Here is a 25,126-nt window from a genome sequence, read left to right on the forward strand (position 1 = left end):
TAAGTTGTTAGAAGAGAGATCACATAGGCAGAGAAAAAATAAGAGGAAACATGAGCACTTACCAATTCGTCAGAGAACCCTTACTAACTAAAATAAAATAGAAGCATAAAAGGGGGAAGTATTCGACTAACAGAAAATCGTGGAAGGAGAAGAGTACCGAAAAGTAGAAACGGGGGGTAGAACTATTTGATTTAAACAAATAGAGAGAAAATGCTTGGAAAAAGTTGAAGGAGTGGAGATGAGAAGAGAAAGGGTTATACGACTAAGGTTTAGAGAAGTAGAGGAAGGAGGAGAATTGATTAAACCTAGGAGTAAAAACTAAATGCCTTCAGAGGAAAGAAGAGAGAAATCGGCAATAAAGAAGACTCCAAAATGCAAACTCGAAAGCACCCAAAAGGAAAGCATGACAAACAATCTCTAGACACTAATCAGTTTTCCAAAGAAAAGCAACCGAATGAAGTGACAAAACCCAAACAAATCGAAAACAAAGAGTGCCTAGAGTCCCTATTCGGCATACTCTCTTCCCTTCATCTCCCTACAATTTTCTCGTAAAATCTTTCTTCATATCTCTCCTCAAATCCCTCCTACAATCTCTCAATGACCAATTCAAACTCCACTCCACTCTGCAATGTTTCAGCCAAACTCTACTACCTCCCATAGCCAACAGGAAAAATAATCTCCATTTGCACAAGTAGGAATTCAAACCTCAGACCACTAGCACACTCCACATGCCACTTATCACTAGGCTAGCAGGCTTTTTATGACATGTTTTACCCACATTTAAATACAAGCCTACTGCCTAGATACAATGCTTATTCCTTTAAAATCAAAACTTTTTGCTCTTGCTCAGGCTTGAACCCAAGACTTCTTAGACTCTTCCCAAAACACTTAACCACTGAGACAAGCATGATTTTGCGTCACTTTCTTGCACAACTAACTATTTATTTGCCGCCTCTTACCTACACCCATGCACAAGACCCAATACTTCTAGACCCAAATTTGGGGCGTTACACACACGGCCAGTCACACGCCCTTGTGTCTAGCCCGTGCTCTAAACTAACTTGGCCGCACGACTTGGTACACGCCCGTTTGTGCGACTATGTAGTCTACCCAGGCTCATTTCAAAATGGCCCTCGAGCAACACAGTAGTGACATGTGCCCGTGTCCCTGCCCATGCGGACAAAAATAGGCCATTTACAAAGCCAACTTGCCACCCTAATTTTGGTCCTCCCTACAAGCACCAAAACCAAATCATTTTATACAAAATTCCAACCAATACATAACCAGAATATGCACGATTCATGCCATATCATTAACAACCAATTTCATGCTCATATCCATACCAAAATCATGCTAAATCATAAGCCAAAGTCATACCAATTTGACCATTTCTCTTGACCATTCATGAACGCATCATATTGGCTATATTTCATCACATAATTTATACTCAAAATTTATTCATAAACACAACCAAAACCAAGCCATATCACATGGCTAAATATTCATAACTCATAAATGTATCTCAATTTAACTAGACTATACATGTCAAACTTAAATATTTACACTTTAAAAAGGTACCAAAGATAAATTTGATAGTGTAGTGATGACCCTCGACAATCCCCGAGCCTTTAGTAGCTTCGATATCTAAAATATAATGCAAACACACACAAAGTAAGCTTTCGAAAGCTTAGTAAGCCATATACAAATAAACTTATCATTTTAAGCATATAAGCATCATAAAATACATATATTCCATAGCCAAATATTAATTACAAACCACATAGTTCTTATTCATTATACATATTCCCAATTCATTGCACATATGGCATAATTTCTCATACTTATATGACATATCGTCACTTGCACATATACTTACTTTTCAGTCTCATTATTGATAAACATATTAAACGTACCTGAATCGAATACACATTCACATAGTTATTCATTTCTCGGAATGCCTGTTGAACCGTTCGGAATTATTAAGGATACTTGAATATCTCAAAAAGCTCGTACAGTGCTAATGTCCCAGATGTGGTCTTACATGTAATCAAATATCAATGCTACTGTCCCAGACAGGGTCTTACACGAAATCAAATACGATGCTGATGTCCTAGACGTGGTCTTACACGTAAATCTCAAATTGATGCCAACGTCCCAGACATGGTCTTACACAAAATCAAACATCAGAATCCTATGTCATGGCATATGTATCCTAACTATTCCAATGGTTCGTACGGGGCTTTCAGACATTGTTACATTATCGAAACTTTCTTAATTTCACATATTCAGCTTCTATAACCATTCATCACAATTCAATGTCATATAAACTTGAATAAATGAATCCAAACACATTTATTTGTATATCGACTTACCTCATACAAAAATGAACGGAAACGAACGACTATTCAATTATTTTCGACTTCCCCATCTAATTCTATTTTCTTTGGTTTTTGATCCATACAATTTCAAATTTAACCCTTTTATTCAAAAAAATCATTCAAATCAATCCATATATACATATTTAGGGCATTTTACAAATTAGCCCTCATATTTTTACATTTTAACACTTTAGTCTCTAATTGATAAAATCACAAAATACACAAAATTTCCTTTCACAAATGCCTAGCCAAATTTTCTCTAATCTCATACAAGCCCACATATTTCATTTATTTCACATTTTAGCCCCTCAATTTCTCATTTTCACAATTTAGTCCAAAATACTCAAATTCATCAAAAATCCCAATACAAAACATAGTAATCTAACACATATCTTTCATTTTCTATCATCTAACTTCATAAAACTCAAATTATCAATAGTGGCACATCTTAAAATCATAATCAAATTCAAAATTTGATGCATGGGTTGGATAGATTACGAAGCAACGATCACAAAAACATAGAAATTATAAAAAACTTAGTAAAACACATACCCAAATTAAGCTTCCAAAGTGTCAAAACCCTAAATGGCCATGAATTTTTTTTCTTTCTTCTTTATTTCGGTGAAGTTGAAGAAAATAATGAACTAATTTCATGCTTTGTTTTATTAATTTAATAACATTAATATACATTTTACTAAAATAGCCTTATTATTATCATTTAAAATCCACTAACCCTTGCCATATATGTCCATGCATTAACTCCATGCTATAGTTGCATCATAAGGACCCTACATATATAAAGACATAGTAATTCGGCACTTATTCATGTAGCACATAACTTCTACATTTTTCTGCGATTAGGTCATTTTTCTAAATTAAGCACACAAATGATCAAATTTTCATACGAAACTTTCAAACATATTAATTCACATATCATAGGCACAAAAAATAATATTAAAATATTATTCTAACTCAGATTTTTGGTCCCGAAACCACTATTTTGACTAGGGTCTAAACCGGGCTGTTACATATACATCTGAACAGGATGGGGATTCAACGAACCTATGGGATGAAGACGAATTATACAAGGAGGGAATATATGAACAACAGGAGATTATGAAGAAGCAAAGATCGCCTATGCTAGAGCTTTACAAATGAAGAAACAAAACAATTACTTTGTTGGAAGAAATAGATGAGCAATAATTAGGGACATTCGAGTATCTTGTCGAAACTTCTTGTGATTCGTATGACTATACATTTGAGTAGGAAAGTCGTAAGAGAGAATTCTAAAGCTAAATCAAAGAGAATTCAACAACAGTTAGATCAATTAAAGGAATTGTTCCGACAAAAATCCCAAGCAAGTATTCCTTTGGAAAAGGTCGTACATGATGTCACCAATTCTAATCTGAAGGACTAAAATACCACTGACAACCATTAGGGATTAAATTTTGAAAGGCAACAAGAGTTTGGATGTAGATAAGCCGATACACTTTATGGCCATAACCAAGGAGCTACCAGTCAAAGTAATCGATGACTTCACTTCTGCTTTTCTTATCATAGTTTTCTAGTTCATCTTCTATTTTAGATTATATTCCACATTGATTGAAAAATGAATTTTATCGGCAACCACCGAGGTATTGTGTTCTAACTTTGATTTCATTCATATCATTATTTGGGTTTGTTGTCATTTTGCTGTATTTTTAAAAGATTTTGCACCACGAAAACAACAACGCACCACTTAGGGATCGAGCAATATTGATACCAATTGCTTCCATAAGCCGAAAATTGAGAGGTTCTATCTCAAAATGAGTGGGTGTTCTTTTATTTAGGAACATAGGTTCGATCCTACCATGTATACTTGTGATGATATCTAGGATTTGGTACAATCCCATCGTTGGAACAAATTTTGCGCTACCCCAACCAAACTGACGGTCGAAGCAATTGGTTATGAGTTTTATGCCTCTCTGAAAGGTAGGGAGAATCAAAAGCAATAGGGTGAGATGATCACTCATGTTACAGTTTTGGGCAAAGAAGTTTTGATTACACCTAGCAAATTTTTTTAATATTACGATGCCTTGTATTATACCTATGACCATTTAGAGAATCTATATTTATTCATATTCAAGGATTTTGTTGTGGAGGGTATAATAGATTATTTTACAAAAAGGTGTGGCAGTTGGACTCTCTATGCTAATACTGAGGTTCCCCCCAAATTCAACAAAACCATCATCTTTTTAATGGCTAAGATGTGGATGCAATTCATTTGCACCCATTTAGCATCTACCCATAATGCTTTTGACGTTACCGCATATCGAGTGGTTATGCTTTATTCTATTTTTCATTGGGATCAAATTTGTATCGACCATTGGAATTACAAAAAAATGCTAAAGTGCATACGGAGTTGTAATGGGGTTTGTGCAAGTGTACACAGTTGTTCAAGTAATAAGTAAGTAAAAATGAGTTATCGTCTCCACAGGGACTGTATAAACTTAACCAATTAATTGCAAAATTATAATTAACAATTTGATGTAAAAACTCAATAATTTGGATGGTGATTATTAAACTAAGTAAAATTAATTAGATGCAAAGATTGATCCCTATGCAATTCTAATCTAGATGCAATTTACCTAAATGTATGAATTAATGGCTCTAGCAACGAAAACAATCAACATTAAATGGGCTAGGATAATTATATTAATCAACTCAATTTACTTTATCATGCTTAATAATGTTCTAAAATACTTCCACGACAACTCGATCTTTCATGAGTTTGGAAAGCAAATTAAGTCCTTTTGGAGTCTTTTACTTAGTTAAATATTCATTTTACTAATCATATTAAAGTTAAATATTCATTTTACTAATCATATTAACTAAGGGTTTCTTAGTACTTATGTAAGGTCACAGGGACATTTACGTTTGCAAAAGTTTAACTATATAAACCTAAAAACTATGCAAGGAAAAAGAGCTTGGTGTGGCTAATGTCCATGTTTAAGTCTTTGATTAAATATAAAAGTTAAGCTTGGTAAGATATTTATTGCAATTTAGTGCAACGACAATCACCTATCCTTCTATACCTTGTGAGCACTTAGTATTCTGTTGAATATTCATGTTGGGGATCCTAGTTTATCATTATCATATTTTATCTTATTGTTTTCAAGTTATTGCTACGAAAAATACTCTCACAATTTATCTCATTTCTATCTATTTCTTGCACTGATATTGATAGACAAAAGACAACCATCCTCGTGGGATCAATATCCGACAGACTCATATCTTTCTACTATACTTGCAATAGTGTCCACTTGTACATTATTTTTGTGACGTTAAACAGTCGATCATCATGGAAAAATATTCATCTTCTTCAACATCAGGTAGGTTAAACAAATCATTAATGGACTTAGAAGTTAGGGATGCCTTCTTCTTGCGAACAAGAACTTCGGTAGCATCCAGCTTAGTCAATTTGGTGTAGAACTCTCGAACTAACTCCTCATCGAGCAATGATCCTGCATCGCAAAAATAATTTCAATTGATGGCATCAATCATCTTTCTAGTCAGTAAAGGCACAACCATCTTATCATTGCTTTCCAAGTTGAAACCTTTTTTTTCCAGCATCATAGGTTGATTCTTAAATATTGGATCAAACCTTTCTTTCACCTCCTCATCTTGAATCACAATGGGATTTTTGACAGAGGTCTTGGAAGATCTAGTTCTTTTGCAAAACATGGTGATTTTTCCTGAAAAACAGGTAAAATTTCAATAATGGATGAAGCAAGGGATTTGTGGTGGCGATCAGCAATGTGTTTGCAATGGTGATAAGTGTGTAACAGCGATAAGTGTGCAGTTTCAATAAGAATGTGATGGTGATATGGTTGTTCTGGCAAAAGACTTTTAGAAGAAATAAGCTAGTGTTTTGCAACAAAAAAAGGATTTTAGGGAAAATTTTTGGGATTAAAGCCGATAGCTAAGAGAAAAAAGAATGAGTGGCTAGGGTTTAAGCTAGTTGCTTGAAAGGTTGTGAAAATCATAGTGGTAGAGAGGGGATTTATATAGTGGTGAATTAGGGAAATTTTGTATCAAAATTTTAGCTACTCTAAGTGGCTTGGGTGGCAAGTATGGATGGAGGGTAAAAGTGATGGAAAAATTAGGGTTTTAAGGAGCCCTTATGGACAGCAAGAATGGGTAAATTTCTCCTCTTTGTTGTTGAGACCTTAAGCTTAATCCGTATTTACAAACTAGACTACTTAAAAATAAATAAACTGATTAGTACTTGGGCCAAAAAAAAATGAAAACTAAAAATAAAAATTTTGAAAATTAATTAGAATTTTTCTGCTCAAAAAATTACATTAAACTAATTCCCAGGAAAGGTTGGAAGGGTCACAACGTTCCCACTTAAGTCCCAGTCTCCTTAGACAAAATTAATTAAATGTACTAATTTAAAAAAAAAATTCCAACTTTTTATTAAAAGGTAAAATCATGAAAATTTAAGGGTTTAATAATTTGAACGAGGTTTTAATTCGCTCAACTTCACCATCCCAATAGTGGTTGAGTCGTTGACCATTAAATTTAATAGTACCTCTATGGTTGTCATACAATTCTACAGCACCATAGGGATAAACTTTGTAGATGGTATAAGGTCATTTCCATTGTGATTTGAGTTTTCCAGGAAATAACCTTAGCCTCGAATTAAACAACAACACTTTCTGACCATCTTTGAATTCACAAGGTTGTATATGATTATCATGCCACCTTTTATATTTTTCTTTACACATCTTGGCATTCTTGTATAAAAATAACCTCAGCTTTTTCAAATTATTAAGTTGCAACACCCTTCTCTCACCATCTTGCTTAACATCAAAATTTAATTGTTTCAAGATGCAGTGAGCTTTATTCTCCAATTCAAGCGGCAAATGACATACCTTTCCAAAAATTAACCAATAGGGAGTCTTTCCTAACGGCATCTTAAAATCAGTTCGATAGGCCCATAGTGCATCATCGAGCCTTAGAGACCAATATATTCTATTAGAGCGCACTACTTTTTCAAGAATACCTTTGATTTCATGATTCACCCTTTTAACTACCCTATTTGACTATGGGTGATAGCCAGTAGCAATATTATTCTTCACATCATACTTGCCAAGCAACTACTTAAGCCACCTAGTTACAAAGTGAGATCCTTCATTGCTAATTATGGCTCTGGGAGTCCCAAACCGTGTAAATACGTGCTTATGCAGGAATCGCATGTAATAGTCCGGTTTAGACCCTAGTCAAAATAGTGGTTTCGGGACCACAAATTCGAGTTAAAAAATATTTTTATATTATATTCCGTGCTTATAATATTTGAATTGATATCTGTGAAAATTTTTTGATTTAATTTTATCGTTTGTGTGCTCGATTTGATAGAAGACCTAATCGAAGAAAATGCAAAAGTTATGTGCTACATGAATAAGTGCCAAATTGCTATATCTTTATATATGTGGGGTCCTTATGATGCAATTATACCATTGAATTAATGCATGGACATATTTGGTCATGAGTTAGTGGATTTTAAATGATATTAGTAAGGTTAAAAATGGTATTTGATTATTAAGTTAATGTATTAATTAAAACAAAACAAAATGTGGCCATTAGCTCATCTTTTCTAATCAATTGAAAGAAAGAAAACAAGGTTTTTAATCTTCTTTATATTCGGCTTTCATTTTGGTTAATTGAGGTATAACTTTTGATTGATTTTTAATGATTTTTACATTTTTGAGACGGTTGCTTAGTAATCTATCAAACCCATGTCTCAATTTCTGAACTTGATTATGATTTTAAGATGTGCCATTGTTGATAATGTGAGTTTTATGAAGTTTGATGATAGAAAATGAAAGATATGTGTTTGATTACTATGTTTTGTATTGGAATTTTTGATGAATTTGAGTATTTTGGGCTAAATTGTGAAAATAAGAAATTGAGGGGTTAAAATATGAAATAAATGAAATATATGGGCTTATATGAGCTAAGCGAAAATTTGGCTAAGCATGTGTATATAGAAATTTTGTATATTTTGTGATTTTTGTGATTAAGGGCTAAAACGTTAAAATATGAAAATGTAAGGGCTAATTTGTAAAATGCCCTAAAATGTTCATATGGATTGAAATGAATGATTTTTTGAATAAAAGAGTTAAATTTAAATGTGTATAGATTAAGAAACAAAGAAAACGAAATTAGATCGAGGAAAGTCAAAAGTAGTTGAATAGCCATTCGTTTCCGTTCATTCTTGTACGAGGTAAGTCTATATACAAATAAATGTGTTTGAATTGATTTATTCATGCTTATATGATATCGAATTGTAATGAATGGTTATAGAAGCTAAATATCTGAAATTGAGAAAGTTTCGATAATGTGATGACATTTGAAAGCCCCATAAGAACCATAGGAATAGTTAGGATACATATGTCATGACATAGGATTCCAATATGTGATTTTGTGTAAGACCATATCTGAGACGTTGGCATCGATTTGAGATTTACGTGTAAGGCCATGTCTGGACATCGACATCTTATTTGATTTTGTGTAAGACCCTGTCTGTGACAGTGGCATTGATATTTGATTACATGTAAGACCACGTCTGGGACGTTGGCGTTGTACGAGCTTTTAGAGCTATTCGCGTATCCTATTTGATTCCATATGGTTCAACGGGCATTTCGAGAAACAAATGATTATGTAAATGTGTATCCAATTCAAGTTCGTTTGAAATGTATATCATGTTTGGGAATAAAAGGTAAGTATATATGTATTTTTGGACATATGTTATATATATGAATTATTATGAGAATGAAATTTGTTATATGTTAGTGAATTGTGATCAAATGAGCTATATGAGACATATGGATAAGTGATTGTATTTTTCCATGAGCTATGAGAATGAATTTGTTTAGAATTGTGTTATGTGATAAGTTTATTTGTATATGGCTTACTAAGCTTTTGAAAGCTTACTTTTTCTGTGTTTATAATTGTTTTGTAGATATCAAAGCTACTGGGAGCTCAGGGATTGTCGAGGATCATCACCACACTATCGAACTCTATTTTGGTACCTTTTGAAAATGTGAATATTGAAGTATGGCATGTATAAGCTAGAAGTATTTGAATATGATTTGTGAAGAGTATATCATGCCATGTGATATGGCTTGATTAAAATTGCTATTTGGTGTGGTTTTTGAGTATATAAGTTGTGTTAAGAAATGGCATGTGTTGATGTGCATAAATGGCCTAGAGAGAAATGCTCAATTTTGTAAGTTAGTTATGTGAATTAGTTATGGAAATGTATGATTTTGATATCAGAATGGACGTGAAAAATTGGGATAATGACATGTATGAATGAATGAGTTTGGTATGTGATTTTGGTATGTTTTGGTTTGGATAATAAGGATGAAATTAATTGGTGATATTGTGGATTGAATTATGCATGTTTGAGTATGGTTTTGGTTGCTGTTTGGTCATGAATTGTACTTTGATTATGGATTTGTAGGGATGACTGATAAACCATAAATTATACATATTTTTATCGCATGCTTAGCACATTTATCGATGATTTCTCCTTAGATTTGGTGAATTCAACGCTCTTAGTCCTTTAATTTCATGTTTTATGCTTATGTGAGTATAAGAGAGTAAAAAGAGAGAGAAACAGGCCGAAAATAGAGAAAATGGATCCACGTGGGAAATCAACACGGCCTGGAATTTCCCACACGGGTGTGTCACGCGGCCGTGTCCATTTGGCAGGATCGAAGCACGACTTACACTGGTAGACTACACGCCTGTGCCTATTCCACAGCCTTAACCACGGGCTGGAGTAATCGCACATGGGCCTATCACACGGGCATGTTTCTACCGAGACCAAGTATAACCATATTCGAAAAAGGCTAATTTTGGGGGCTCTTAGGCATTCTAAAGCCTATTTAAACACTTGATGAGGCACTTAGAAAGGGGACGTAGAGTAGGAAGCAAGAAATTACTCAAGGAAAGCCAATTGATCCATCTTAGAAGCCGAATTCATCATCAAGATTGAAGATCTCCCTTCAAGTTCCTTCAAGAGTTTTTGGGCTTTTTTATATTTTGTTATCTTTATGCTTTTGAGATGTTTTCTTTCATAAGTATGAACTAAACCCCCTAAATACCTAAGGGGAATGAAACCTAAGACGGATCTTGTTATTATTATCTGAATTGTATGATCAATATTTGATTTGTTCTTAATTATGTGTTCTTAATTCTTGTTTTAATATTCTAGGATATTGATTCAAGTTAACGCTCTTATTCAGAGGAGGAATAGACCCTGTCTAAAAGTAAATTTGTCGTAATTAAGTGGAGTTGATTGCATGCCTAGAGATAAGGTGACAAGATTTTGCAAGATTAGGGTGAAACCTAATAGGGGAATCCACAGATCGAGTTAATGCAATTCTAGGGTGTTAATTAAAAAGAGATTTCAATTATTCAACCTAGGGTTAGACGTTAATAGTCTTGAGAGAGATAATAATATAACTTAGGGATTTCTACGGATCAAGTCAAATGAATAAATCGTCTGATTCAGAGTCAAATAACAAGTGAAGTCTAGGTGGATTTTTCCTTAGGTATTGTCTCAATCAATCGAATTTTCCCAAAAGTATTTTCCCAAGTTTTTTTCTATGCATTCTTAGTTAATAATTAGTTTAGATAACCAAACCTCTTAATTTTTAGGCTAGATAATAAAAATGAATTAAATACTAGTACTCGTAGTTCCTTTGGGTTTGACAATCCGGTCTTGCTGAACTATACTACTGTTTGATAGGTACACTTGCCTTAATCGTGATAATAAGTTAGACTCAGGAATGATTCATTTATTAATATTTAAAACCTGTCACGAATATCACGCATCAAGTTTTTGGCACCGTTACTGGGGATAAAACCCGGGTCGCCCGCGTGACAAGCAGGAATACTCACCTCTATACTACAACGACTAGAAGAAACCCGTCAGGACCACTATTTTTTGATGGTGAGATCGATTGCATAGTTCGCAGAAACCGAAGAGAAATAAGGCGAAGCTTATGATACACAAAGGAAGAGCAAGAGGACGATACTTCAAACACAACCAAGGAGATGGCTGAAAACCAAGAAAATCTGCTACCTCCTACGATTGCTGCTAATCAGAATCCTGCTCCACGTACTATGTATGATTATGCTAAACCCTCTTTAATAGGAGCTGAATCAAGCATAGTTAGGCCTGCTGTTGCTGCAAATAATTTTGAACTAAAACCTAACACCATTCAAATGATCCAAAAGTTTGTTCAGTTTGATGGTTTGCAGGACGAGGATCCCAACATTCACTTGGCGAATTTCTTAGAATTTTGTAACACTTTTAAAATTAATGGCGTTTCTGATGGCGCCATTCACCTTCAGTTGTTTCCCTTTTCGTTGAGAAATAAGGCTAAACAGTGGTTGAACTCATTGCCACGAGGATCAATCACTACTTGGGGACAAATGACCGAAAAGTTTTTATTAAAATATTTTTCGTCGGCTAAAATAACGAAATTACGTAATGATATCTCCTCTTTTGAGCAGATGGATTTAGAAACACTCTACGATGCATGGGAGAGATACAAGGACCTTTTGCAAGCCCTCATCATGGGTTACCATTCTGGCTACAGGTCCAAACGTTTCACAAGGGCCTCAACCCTTCGACTCGGCAGATGATTGATGCAGCCACTGCTGGAACTATCAATAATAAGACACCTGAGGTGGCTTACGAATTTATTGAGGAGATGTCACTAAATAACTATCAGTGGCAAGTTATAAGGACAAAGCCGACGAAAGTAGCCGGTGTTTTCAACCACAACGCGGTTACTATGCTATCTAACCAAGTAGAACTTTTAAATAAAAAGATTGACGGTTTGTGTGGTTCTACTCAGGTACATCCAGTGATGAGGTGCCATTGGAATGGAGGAGGAGCATGCACAGAATATCAACTCTTCAACCCTAGCATCGAGGAGGAACAAGTCAAGGAAATCAAAGGCCACAACATCCTCTGGGTTTTGAACAGCCACCTTACCAGTAAGAAAAGAAGCCGAACCTTGAGGAGATGTTAACAAAATTCATCTTGGTGTCAAAAACTCACTTCTAGAATACAGAGACAGCCCTTAAGAATCAACAAGCATCAATCAAGGGCACGAAACTCAGATAGGCCAACTCACCAAACTGATTTTTGAAATACCACAAGGTAGTTTGCCGAGTAACACTGAATCTAACCTAAGGGAGAAAATCAATGTAATTACCATTCAAGATGCGGAAGGGTTAGTTGCACCTGAACCAAAACTGAAGCAAGAAACTGTGGTAAGTAAAGGTAAGGGTGAGGTGGACCACAATGACCAGAAATCAGTAAGTAAAGAATACAAACCTTGTGTGCCATACCCAAACGTGACAAGGAAAGATCGCATAGAAGAACAATTTGGTAAATTCCTTAAATTATTAAAAAAATTACATATTAACTTACCGTTTATTGAAGCTCTTTCGCAGATGCCAAACGTAGTCAAATTCTGAAAGGAGCTTTTAACAAATAAACGAAAGTTGGATGAGGTGTTGCATGTGGAGTTGAATGCAATTTGCTCAGCCATTCTACAGAATAAGCTACCCAACAAATTGAAAGATCCAGGGAGTTTTACGATTCCTTGTTTAATTGGTAGTTTAGATGTTCATAATGCATTGGCTGACATAGGGCAAGCATTAATGTTATGCGTTATAAAATGTTTAAACAGCTAGGTCTTGGGAAACCCAAAAAAACTAGGATAAGAATTCAATTGGCTGATAAAACCATTAGATTTCCTAGGGAAATCATTGAAGATGTTCTTGTTAAGATCGATAAATTTATATACCTAGTAGACTTTGTTGTTCTAGACATGGAAGAGGATAGTAACACACCTTTAATTTTAGGACGACCCTTTTTAGCGACTGCTAGAACGATTATTGATGTTGGTATAGGTGAACTCACAGTTCGTGTGGGAGATGAAACAATCACCCTTCAAGCTCATAATTCGAATAACACATCGAAAATTGGAAGTGGTTGTATAAATCATTCTACTAGTACTGATCATGTGGTGAAACCCTTTGTGCAAGAAACAGTTACGAAGAACACATATGAGCCGTGTTCAAACAACAACAAAGGACCTATCTATGAAGAACAAAGGCTACAAATCGAGGAGCTAGATGAATGGTGGACACAGAAACTGAGAATACCCAATAAACCAAAACTGAGCCAGGACGAGCTCAATACCTCACCAAATCAACTTAAAGTTGGAGACAAAGTACTACTAGATGCAGCAAATCCTCGCATTGCCACTTCTGAACCTAATGAAGAACTTCCTCTTACAGTACTCAGTATTTTCCCATATGGTATAATCGAGGTAATTCATCCCAAATTCGGCACATTTAAGGTAAACAATACTCGTCTTAAACCTTATGTTGATAAAGTTGATAGCAGGGATGAGGAGAGTATACTTCTTGCACCACCTTGACCATGCAGAAGAGAGGAAAGTCGAGGTTAGACTATAAATAAGCACTTCTCTGGAGGCACCCCGAGCACTAACGGTGTTAGCTTCTTTAAATTTTAGTCTCTAACATTTAAATCACTAACTGAGTCACTGAGCACATGATTTCTAGAACCACACGGCCAAGAACACGAGCATGCCATAGGCGGTGCACATACCACGGGATGCAACACGGCCGTATGATATGGCCGTGTGAAAACAGAGCAGAAATGTTTCCCTAACACGGGATCCGATAAAGTTTCCATGGCCGTGCGACGAGGCAGTGGGCAATCCTGCCAAAGTAACATGGGCGATCGACATGATCGTGCCCACTGACTGTGGTTAAACCTGTCAAAGTAACACAGGCGTGCACCTGCGTACATGGGCGTGGGAGAAGCGAACAGAGATTGACACGGCCGTGCAACATGGCCGTGTACACCAATATGCCCAATTTCGAAAACAATGAAATGCACGGGCTGAGATGAGAGCACACGGGCGTGCCCCACGGTCGTGTACCCCAATTTCTCTATAAGCACCTATTATTTATTTTATTTTATTTTTATCTCTATATTTTGAATTTAACATTTTTATTTTCTTTTAATACTATTTTTCCTGAGTTTTTACAATTTTTATTTTTCAACTATTTCATTACGAGTAATTATGCTTTAGTATACCTTCTAAAGAGTTCCTGATTTTATCACAGTCATAAAGAGCTCCAAAGCTCATCATCAAAAAGGAACTAAAAACTCCAACGGCAAAGGACCTTATGTTGATAAAGTTGATAGCAGAGATGGGGAGTGTAAACTCCTTGCACCACCTTGACCTTGCAGAAGAGTGGTAAGTCGAGCTTAGGCTATAAATAAGCACTTCTCGGGAGGCACCCCGAGCACTAACGGTGTTAGCTTCTTTAAATTTTAGTCTCTAACATTTAAATCACTGACTAAGTCACTGAACACAGGATTTCCAGAACCACGCGGCAAGGAATAAGGGCGTGCCATAGGCCGTGCACATACCATAAGATGCAACACGGCTGTGCAATATGGCCGTGTGAAAACAGAGCAAAATTGTTTCCCCAACATGGGATCTGATAAAGTTTCCACGGCCGTACGACGTGGCCGTGGGCAATCCTGCCAATGTAACACGGACGATCGACATGACTGTACCCACCGACCGTGGTTGAGCCTGTCAAAATAACACAGGCGTGCGCCTGCATACACGAGCGTGGGAGAAGCGAACAGAGATCGACACGGCTGTGCAACATGGTCGTGTAAACCAATGCGCCCAATTTCGAAAACCACAAAATGCACGGTCTGATATGAGAGCACACGGGCGTGCCCCACAGCCGTGTGCCCCAATTTCTCTATAAGCACCTATTATTTATTTTATTTTATTTTTATCCCTATATTTTGAAATTATTTTTTATTTCCTTTTAATACTATTTTATCCTGAGTTTTTACAATTTTTATTTTTTGGGTATTTTATTACGAGTAATTATGCTTCAGTATATCTCCTAAAGTGTAACACCCTAAACCTGACCCTAATGCTATGCCTGAATCTGGCGTGTCACATTGAAGTGTTGTAGCGAAAACCGTGTTTTCATTGAAAACCTTCTTAAAATAAAAGAAACCCTAAATAACTAAAAAAAACACCTTTCAGTTACGAAAGCCTTGTTTAAAACATTTGATTTAAGAAAACTCATCATTTAAAAATTTAGTTGCAGAAACATAGAAAATATACTATAATTTAAGAAAACCATGTTTAACTTCCCGTGATTACAAAGAAAATAATAATAATTCAAGTAATAATAACACAATGAAAACCTTATTACAATATGGTCTGAAACATAATTAGAAAGAAATAAAAACTTAAATGCTTAAAAAAAAAACCCCAAGTCCAAATCATCTTGCTAGCTGGCCACCCAAAGTCCCTCCAAACATCGAACCTTCTACTGAGCATCACCCGAAAATAAAATAAAAGAGGGGGTGAGTTTTCGTAAACTCAGTGTCTACAACCCTCGACAAAAGCAAGCATTCAAAAAAAAAACATCATTCTTCAATCATGCAATGCAATCCCATCCAAATTATCCATCTACTACACACAAGCTCTATCACCTGTCACACCATGTGGGGATATAAATATCGACCCACCCAACCCACACACCATGGTAGCCTGGTTGCGGAACTACCTTCATTTACATATTGGGCTTTAAAAGCCATCAGTGGATCCACGATTGTCAAGCAACCATGTGATCCTCATATACTTCCTCCATTCCATAATTCCAAACCCATATGTAACCTAAGCAAAATATCATATGTATGCATGTCACATCCATAAAACTTACATTCAACACCTAGGGGTATTTTGGTTATTTTTGCCCTTAGGGGCATTTCGGTAATTTTCCTTTAATTACGGTTTTCACTTACCTTGGTCAGTTAACAAGTCCCGCGAGCTAAGATGAATGAATACTATGCACCAGGTAGGATTCTAGAGAAGAGGAGGTAAGTCATTAAGACCGCTTAAGTACCAAGCTCTCCCTTGATCCAATCCTAGACATGCATATACCCGTTGCCACACCTTAACCCTTTGACTTGTCCACGGTTGTAATATATTAATTAAGTCTTATGTGGATATCATATAATAGGCCCAAAACCCCTTACAAAGCCCAAACAATTTTACATACCTGTATCTGGCCCATTAAGCCCAATCATATTCATATGGCTCATTAGGCCCAAATCACCTGTATATGGCCCATTAGGCCCAATTCACATTTATATGGCCCGTTAGGCCTAGTCAAATTCATATTCATGCTCACATACAAGTTCCTATCACATAGCATCAACATTCAGTTTTTGCCTATTATGGGCCCAACAGCCCATCGGGCCCATTTAGCCCATTCCGATACATATGGCCAAATCACAACCCAAGTCCACAAAATCGCCCGTGGGCCTCAGGCAACCTATCAGTCTCCCCCTGACGAGTGTTCGCGCACTCACATGACTACCGTAGCCAAACTTTCGGCTTTTCGGTATTTCAGCTTTTCGGTATTTCGACATTTTGGCTTTTTCCGATACATAATGTGTGTGCAGTGTATGTACACACCTGGTAAGCAAGTGTGCTACGATTCCTTTATTCACCAACCTACAAATGATATCACCCTTCCATTAATCGCATGCTTAATACATATCCTTACTAAAATCGAAACCTCACATTAACCTTACCTAAAGCGATCAGCCCTTTCTTAAATCACTAACTACGATCAACTCCTAGATCTGCACCAATCTTAACTATTAAAACTAGAATAATAGGTGACTCGTATCCAACACAAGTTCCCTTACCTTAACTATGAACATTCGACCACCTTAGCCAATGGGAGTGGAATACTTACCAAAACCACAAACACCTAAAGAACAATTCGACAGAGAGCTAAGATCCGAGATTCGATACTAATTCCCTACCAAAATTGATTAGAAAGAGTGAGGGACAATAATCGATACCTAGCAAAGAAAACCAACTGGAAGAGCAACACTTACACTAGATTCGGTCAAAGAGTACTCAGCCCTTGGGAGATTCAGCTTTTCGGCTTTTCAAACTTAGTATGGTGAATAAGGTTTATGTAATATCCTAAATTAGGGCTTAATCGGAATAGTAGTTTCGTGACCACAAATCTGAGATAGAAATAATTATTTTACAATGATTTTGATGTTTATGATATGATTGCATGATTGTGTGAAAAATTCGTGATGAAATTCTATGCCTAAAGTGCTTAAATTGAAAGTAGGGACTAAATCGAATAAGTTGCAAAACTTGCATTCTAGAAGTTTCTAGTATGAAATTGTTTTGAAATATTAACTAGGAGGTCTTAAATAGCAATTTTACTATAGACAAAAATTGGACATGGATGGAATTTTTGGAAAGTTTAGTAGTAAGGGCATTTTGGTCATTTAGGGGTAAAATGAATTAAAATACAAAATTAAAAGCCAATTTTGCTCATCTTCAACCCCATGGCCGAATATAGCAAGGAGAAACCATGGCTAGGGTTTTCAAGCTTCCAAGATCGATTGTAAGTCCGTTCTAGCCTCGCTTTTAATGATTTTACGCTTTTGGAGTCCCTAGCTCGATTTAGCTTATGCTAGCAATAATTTAACCTAGGGTTTATATTTGGAAAAATACCCATAGGTGAAATTTGTGTATTTTGGTGTTTTATGATAGAATATGAGGTTTTAAATTATGTTAGACAACTTGTGCTACTCGATTTTAAGTGAAAACGAGCAAAGGGCTTAATCGGTAAAAATACCTAATAGTCATAAGTACATGTTAGAGTGAGAATTTGATGTTTCCATAGAAGGAAAAATGATCAGCATGTCATAAAACATAATAAAATAGGCTGAAGTTTAATTTACGAGCTTTGGGGCAAAAGTGTAAATATGCAAAAGTTTAGGGCAAAATTGTAATTTTTCCAAAATATGATTTTGGGTCAATTTGAATAATATGAGTCCTAATTAGACTATATTTTAAATGATAGAGCAAGGAAAACTAAAATTCAGGCTAAAATAGGGAAAATACCAAGTTGTGGACGAAATGGTAAAAGTAGCCATTTTCGCATACGAGGTAAGTTCATGTGTAAATAATGTAGCATAAATTGTATTTTTAAGTTATTAATGTTAATTATATGATATGCTGATTTTTAATCGTGAAATATTATGCTTTGTGGTTAATGTTGAGTAATATGCAAATTATGTTTACTACTTGATAAATATGAATTGCTACCGAGTATCGGTTCCGATATTCCATGAAAGACGACAAATGTGAGATCGAGGGAAAAAGCCCGTTTGAACCTTAGGAATAGATTAGGATACAAGTGACAATTTCCGAACTCGTTGAGTTGAGTCTGAGTTCACTTATGGATGCAAATGTCCGAACTCGTTGAGTTGAGTTCGAGTTCGTGAAATGTAACTAGGCATCTGAACTCGTTGAGTTGAGTCCGAGTTCACTTATGGATGCGAACGCTCGAGCTCGTTGAGTTGAGTCCGAGTTCAATTAGGGGTGGGTTACATGATTTCTTGATTACATATGAGGCACTTATGTGCAAATTATCCGTGTATCCGAGTTGTATTCCGATGTGTTCAACGGGTAAAATTTCTAGTGAAATGGAAGAACACTTAAGATGCAAGCGAAGTTTTGGTAAGTGTTGTGAAATGGACACTTTGGAAAGGTATGTTCTTAACCCTCGGGTTGAAAATAGATACAACAACGATAAGGTGGTAAGATGATGAATGATGTTTAGAAATGTGATATATGTTTTGGTGATACCATGCTAAAGTTGTTTGGTATATTTGTATTGTTATGTTAGTTGTTATTTACATATGAACTTACTAAGAATTTATGCTTACTCCTTCCTTTTCATTCACTGTAGTTTTGAACAAGCCGGCTCAGGAATCGTGACAGGTCGAAAGTTCGATCACACTATCCAAAGGACTTTTATCTTGGTAAATGGCTTGTACAACTACTTAAGTATGGCATGTATAGCAATATACTTATTTTGTGTAAATAGTTTTATGATATGGCCATGTTTGGTTGAGAAAATGTTTGATATTGATAAGTCATGGTGATGGCTAATTTAGATCATGTTTGATATCATGGAAGTTTAATAGGTTATCTAGTTCATAAAAAATCATGGAAAGATGAAACTTGCCTTAAAACAGAATATTGCTGCAGCAATGACATGAATTTGAAAAATCATTAAAAATAGTAGAGATACAATTAGATGGTGAATAAAATAATGAATTGAAGAATTATGAGTCTATTTTCATATGGATGGAACAAAACAGGTATATGAGTTATATTTTATGATATGTTTAAATTTTTGTGAAACAGGGCCAGAGCGATTTCTGGATCCCCTGTTCTGACTTTGGAAATTCGCCATACATTGTTCAAAGATAATTAGAAGTCATGATTTATATGTACAGATTCCGTATTGAGTCTAGTTTTATTAGAAACAAATGGAATAGTCATTGAATGTAACACCCCGAACCCGAGACCATTGCCGGTGTCGGACACGAGGGGTTAACAAACCAAATCCACATATTTCGCCCACCAAATTGACATTTCCAGTCAGGCCGGAAAACTGCGTCACTGTCGCCTTAAAAATCATATCTCAAGTTTCAAAACTCGGAAACTGGTTTTGTAAATTTTCCCTGAATTTAGACTCATATATCCATCCATGGATTTATTTCTAGAATTTTTGGTTTGGCCAATTGGTACAGTTTATTAGTTAAAGTCACTCATGTTACAGGGATCGGCTGCTCTGACCTTCGCGCGTTACAACTTTAATATCTCTCTGTACAGGGCTTTAATACTGGTACCGTTTGTTTCTAATGAAACTATACTCAAAATAGAATCTGCACATATAAGGCATGACTCCTAATTCTTTCTGGATAATTTATAGTAAATTTTTAAAGTTGTGACAGGGGACCCAGAAACCGTTCTGGCCCTGTCTCACCATAGCTTTAATATCTCTTAACGTGTAACTCCTATGACCGTTTCGTTTCTTCCATATGAAAGTAGACTCATCAAGTATCATTTACATAGCTTATTCACTATTTAATACCATTCCTACAAATTTTGGTGATTTTTCACATTCACGTCACTGCAGCTGGCAGCATCTGTTTTTAAGGTAGGTCTTACCTATTTTGTAGACTCCATGAACCAACTAGTCTTGCCATACATAGGTTCACATATGATCATTTTAACCATACCAATGGCTGATCATGTGACCAACACTCCCATTTCCAATCCATAATCACATCATGACACCATATATATATACAAACCGCAAATGGTCTAAGTTCAGACTTCACTTTTACGAGCCATTTTCGCATGGCCGCACACCTATACATCACAACATATTTGAACCAACAAGGGTAGTCCTATACATGCCATTTCAAAGTTCAACCAAAATTATACCAAAATGGAGGCTTTGATAGTGTAGATGACTTCGACTTGAATGATCCCGAATCCGATTGCTATCGAGCACAATCTATAAAAGAGAGCCAAAGCAACGGGTAAGCATTTTATGCTTAGTAAGTCTCAAGGAATAAAATCAGCTTTAATTAAAGCAATACATTCACATGGCCAAATGCATCATTTCATTAATACACATTCACATAATCATTCTTACTTCACACTTCATCATTATATACTTTCACAAGGTATCAACCAATTCAATAGCTGAAATTCGTTAGTCGATCGAGCGAATGTTGCTCAAACATGTCGACTTTCCAATGCACGTATAAACATACCTTATTCTTTGGGCTTTTCGAGCGTACCAATTGAATTCATTACAGCAACCAACACTCACCTCCAGCCCAAGCTTCTTCGGAATACAACCGGATATAACCACGTGCACGAATGCCTTCGGGTCTTAGCCCGGATAGAACGACTCGCACGAATGCCTTCGGGTCTTAGCCCGGATGTAGCCGCTAGCACAATTGCCTTCGGGTCTTAACCCGGATATAATTTCCAGCAATAACGTCTTCGGGACTTAGCCCGGATATCATTCAATTGCTCATGCACACATACATCAATAATCATTAGACATTCATATTTCATTTTCGTTACTAAGGCTCAAACACAAATATAATCACTAGCATAATCGCCTTCGGGACTTAGCCCGGGTATCATTCAAATACTCATACACACATAAATCAATAATCAATACACATCCATATTTCATTTCACATAATTCAAGTAGGGTCACTTCTTGAGGACTTACCTCGGATGTTGTCGAACGGCTTTTACGGCTATTCGATCACTTTTTCCTTCCCCTTGTCCAATTGTGGCCCTCTAAGCTCTTGAGCTAATTCAAACAAATTTAATTTATTAATACCTCATTATGCTAGCTTATGGCGAATATGACAAGGAGTTTAAATGGTCATATGGTTACCCTTTAGCTTGAGTACACAATGGTCATGCACATTTTATACTACATCAAGCAATTCAATACAATCCATTCAAGCATCAAGGAAAAGCTAAGGCCATCAATCGGCTACTTAAGGCCGAACATACATGTCCAATTTGAGGCCAATTATACACTTAACACCACACAAAAACAGCATGCATTTTACTAGTTAATGCTTTACATATTGTGGCTCCATACTTATAATACATCATCAAGCACTCATATGGCCGATTATACTTAGTCATACTTGCACCAAATCAACAATAAATTCCAAGATTTCCACATCATAGGTATTCTAGGCCGAATGTACTTGCAATTTCACAAACATTCTTCAACATTTTCTTCTTTAAACAAACATATTCATCACTTACTTCATAACCAAAACATCATGTGCAAACATATATATACATATATGTGCATGGTCAATTTCAAGGTGTCCATAGCCATCCAAAACACAAATTCTAACTAACATGCAAGAAGCATGAACCATGCTCATGAATGCATCATGGCCGAATACATCACAATCATGCCCTTTCAACTTCAATCATGGTTAAACAAAAGAAAACTCAAAGTCTTACTCAAGATGGCTACAAAGAAATTTCAAGAGTAGATAATCCATCATTGCATGCATCATCATCAAGCTTCACACTTAGCATGCAATGGCTTTATCACAATATCAACTTTGACCAAATACCACTTCCATGGCATAACAAGGATTTGAACCATGGCTAACATGAACATCAAGTTGGCAACTAAAACATGCATGAATCTCATGACACAACCTCATACATACCTTAATCTTGGTGCAAGTTTAGCCAAATCTCCTTCTAGATCTCTTCTAAACAAATAAAATGAATCAAAAATCTCTTCTTCCCCTTAGTTTTGGCTCAAAGAAAGGATGAACAAATTTTTTCTTTCTTCCTTTACAACTCACGGCAATGGGGAGATACCACACTCACACACATTTTTTTTTCATTCTTTTCTTACCCATGCTTATTTGTTTATTATTTCTCCCTAATGCCCAACAAAACATGTTTCATGACATGTTTAGCCCATATTCTTGGTCATGGCCGCCACCACCTATAAAAGGGAATTTGACATGCAAGTCCATTGTTTTGCATGCATGCTTTAATTAGTCATCACACATTTCCTATCGTACTTTCAAAGTTCACTACTAAGCCCTTTCTAGTGAAATTCACCTTTATAACACTAAATCAATCATCAAAAATGTCATACATGAGCATACACATATTATAGGCATCAAAATAAATTTTAAATTATTTTTATGCCTCGGTTTTGTGGTCCTGAAACCACATTCCGACTAGGGTCAATTTTGGGCTGTCACAACTCTCCCCCACTTAAGAAATTTTCGTCCCCAAAATCTTACCGTAAATAGGGTTGGGTATCGCTCTTTCATAGAGTTCTCGTTTTCCCAAGTAGCTTCTTCTATCCCGTGGTTGAGCCATAACACCTTCACTAGCGGAACCCGCTTGTTTCGCAACTCTTTCACTTCCCGTGATAGGATACAAATCGGTTCTTCCTCATAACTCATATTGGCTTGAATTTCAACTTCTGATGGACTAATCACGTGCGATGGATCGGATCTATAGCGTCGAAGCATCGAAACATGAAAGACATCGTGAACCTTTTCGAGTTCGGGGCAAAATCAAACGATATGCCACTGGACCGACTCGCCGGATATCTCATATGGCCCAATGAACCTCGGCTCAACTTGCCCTTACGGCCAAATCGAGTATCTTTTTCCAAGGCGATACCTTGAGAAACACTTTATCTCCCACTTGATACTCGATGTCCTTACGCTTCAGATCCGTGTACGACTTCTGACGATCGGAGGCTATCTTCAGACTTTAACGGATTACTTTCACTTTCGCTCAGATCTCTAATCAAATCCACCGAAAATCTTACCTTCACCGAGCTCACCAAAACAATGGTGTACGGCATTTACGATCGTACAAAGCCTCGTAGGGTGCCATCTTAATACTTGATTGAAAGCTATTGTTGTAAGCGAATTCAATCAACGGCAAATACCGCTCCCATGAACCACTAAACTCGAGGACGCAACATCTCAACATATCCTCAAGTATCTGAATTATCTCGCCGGATTGACCATCGGTTTGGGGGTGAAAGGCGGTCTGAAATGCAACTCGGCACCCAAAGCTTCTTGCAACTTTTTCCAAAATCGCGAGGTAAATCTCGCATCTCTATCCGACACGATGGAAATAGGCACCCGTGCAATCTCACAATCTGAGAAACGTACAATTCGGCTAATTTGTCCATTGAAAAATCCGTACGTACGGGGACAAAGTGAGCCGACTTAGTCAATCTATCTACCACGACCCAAACCGCATCCTTCTTACTCGCTGACAATGGCAGTCCGGATACAAAGTCCATTGTGACTCGATCCCATTTCCACTCGGGTATCGTGATTGGATGAAGTAATCCTGAAGGCACTTGATGTTCCGCTTTCACTTGTTGACATATTAAACATCTCGAAACAAAGTCGGAGATGTCTCGTTTCATACCATGCCACCAAAACCGACGTTTCAAATCGTTGTACATCTTCGTACTCCCGGTGGATTGCCATTCGCTACAATGGGCTTCATTCAGAATTATCGAAATGAGTTCCGAATTCTTTGGAACACACAGACGACTTTTGAACCTCAAACAATCGTCATCATCGATTTGAAACTCCGAGTCCTTGTTCGGAACACACTCAGCCCGTTTTGTAGCCAACTCGTCGTCGACTTTCGAGCTTCTCGAATTTGATGTGTCAATAATGGTTTGGCTTTCAATTCAGCCACTAACACCTCGCGTCGGATCGAATGCATAAGTGCACATTCATCGTCGTAGAGTGAATAACGATTTACGACTCAAGGCATCCGCAACCACATTCGCCTTTCCGGGATGATAGTCAATGACCAGCTCATAATCCTTTAACAGCTCGAGCCAACGTCTTTGTCGCAGATTTAAGTCTCTTTGGGTCATCAAATATTTGAGACTTTTGTGATCCGAGTACACATGGCACTTCTCACCAAATAAGTAATGTCGCCAAATCTTTAAGGCGAATACGATGGCAGCTAATTCGAGATCATGGGTCGGATAATTTTTCTCGTGTGGCTTTAATTGCCTCGACACATAGGCCACAACTCGACCTTCTTGCATCAATACGCAACCTAACCCAAGGAGGAGGCGCCACTATAGATGACAAACTCTTTGCCGATTCGGGTTGCACTAGAATT

The 25,126-nt window shown here is 36.6% G+C and overlaps 1 non-coding gene across 1 annotated transcript; it reads right to left on the bottom strand.

Annotated features, from left to right (window-relative positions):
* Window positions 1–11,918: 11,918 nt before the first annotated feature.
* Window positions 11,919–12,021, bottom strand: LOC128284512 (small nucleolar RNA R71). The gene has a single exon (XR_008274937.1). It is a non-coding gene; the product is annotated as a small nucleolar RNA R71 (small nucleolar RNA).
* Between the last annotated feature and the right edge of the window lie 13,105 nt (window positions 12,022–25,126).

This window comes from Gossypium arboreum, chromosome 11 (assembly GCF_025698485.1).
Source record: "Gossypium arboreum isolate Shixiya-1 chromosome 11, ASM2569848v2, whole genome shotgun sequence".
In the NCBI taxonomy this organism is placed as follows: Eukaryota; Viridiplantae; Streptophyta; class Magnoliopsida; order Malvales; family Malvaceae; genus Gossypium; species Gossypium arboreum.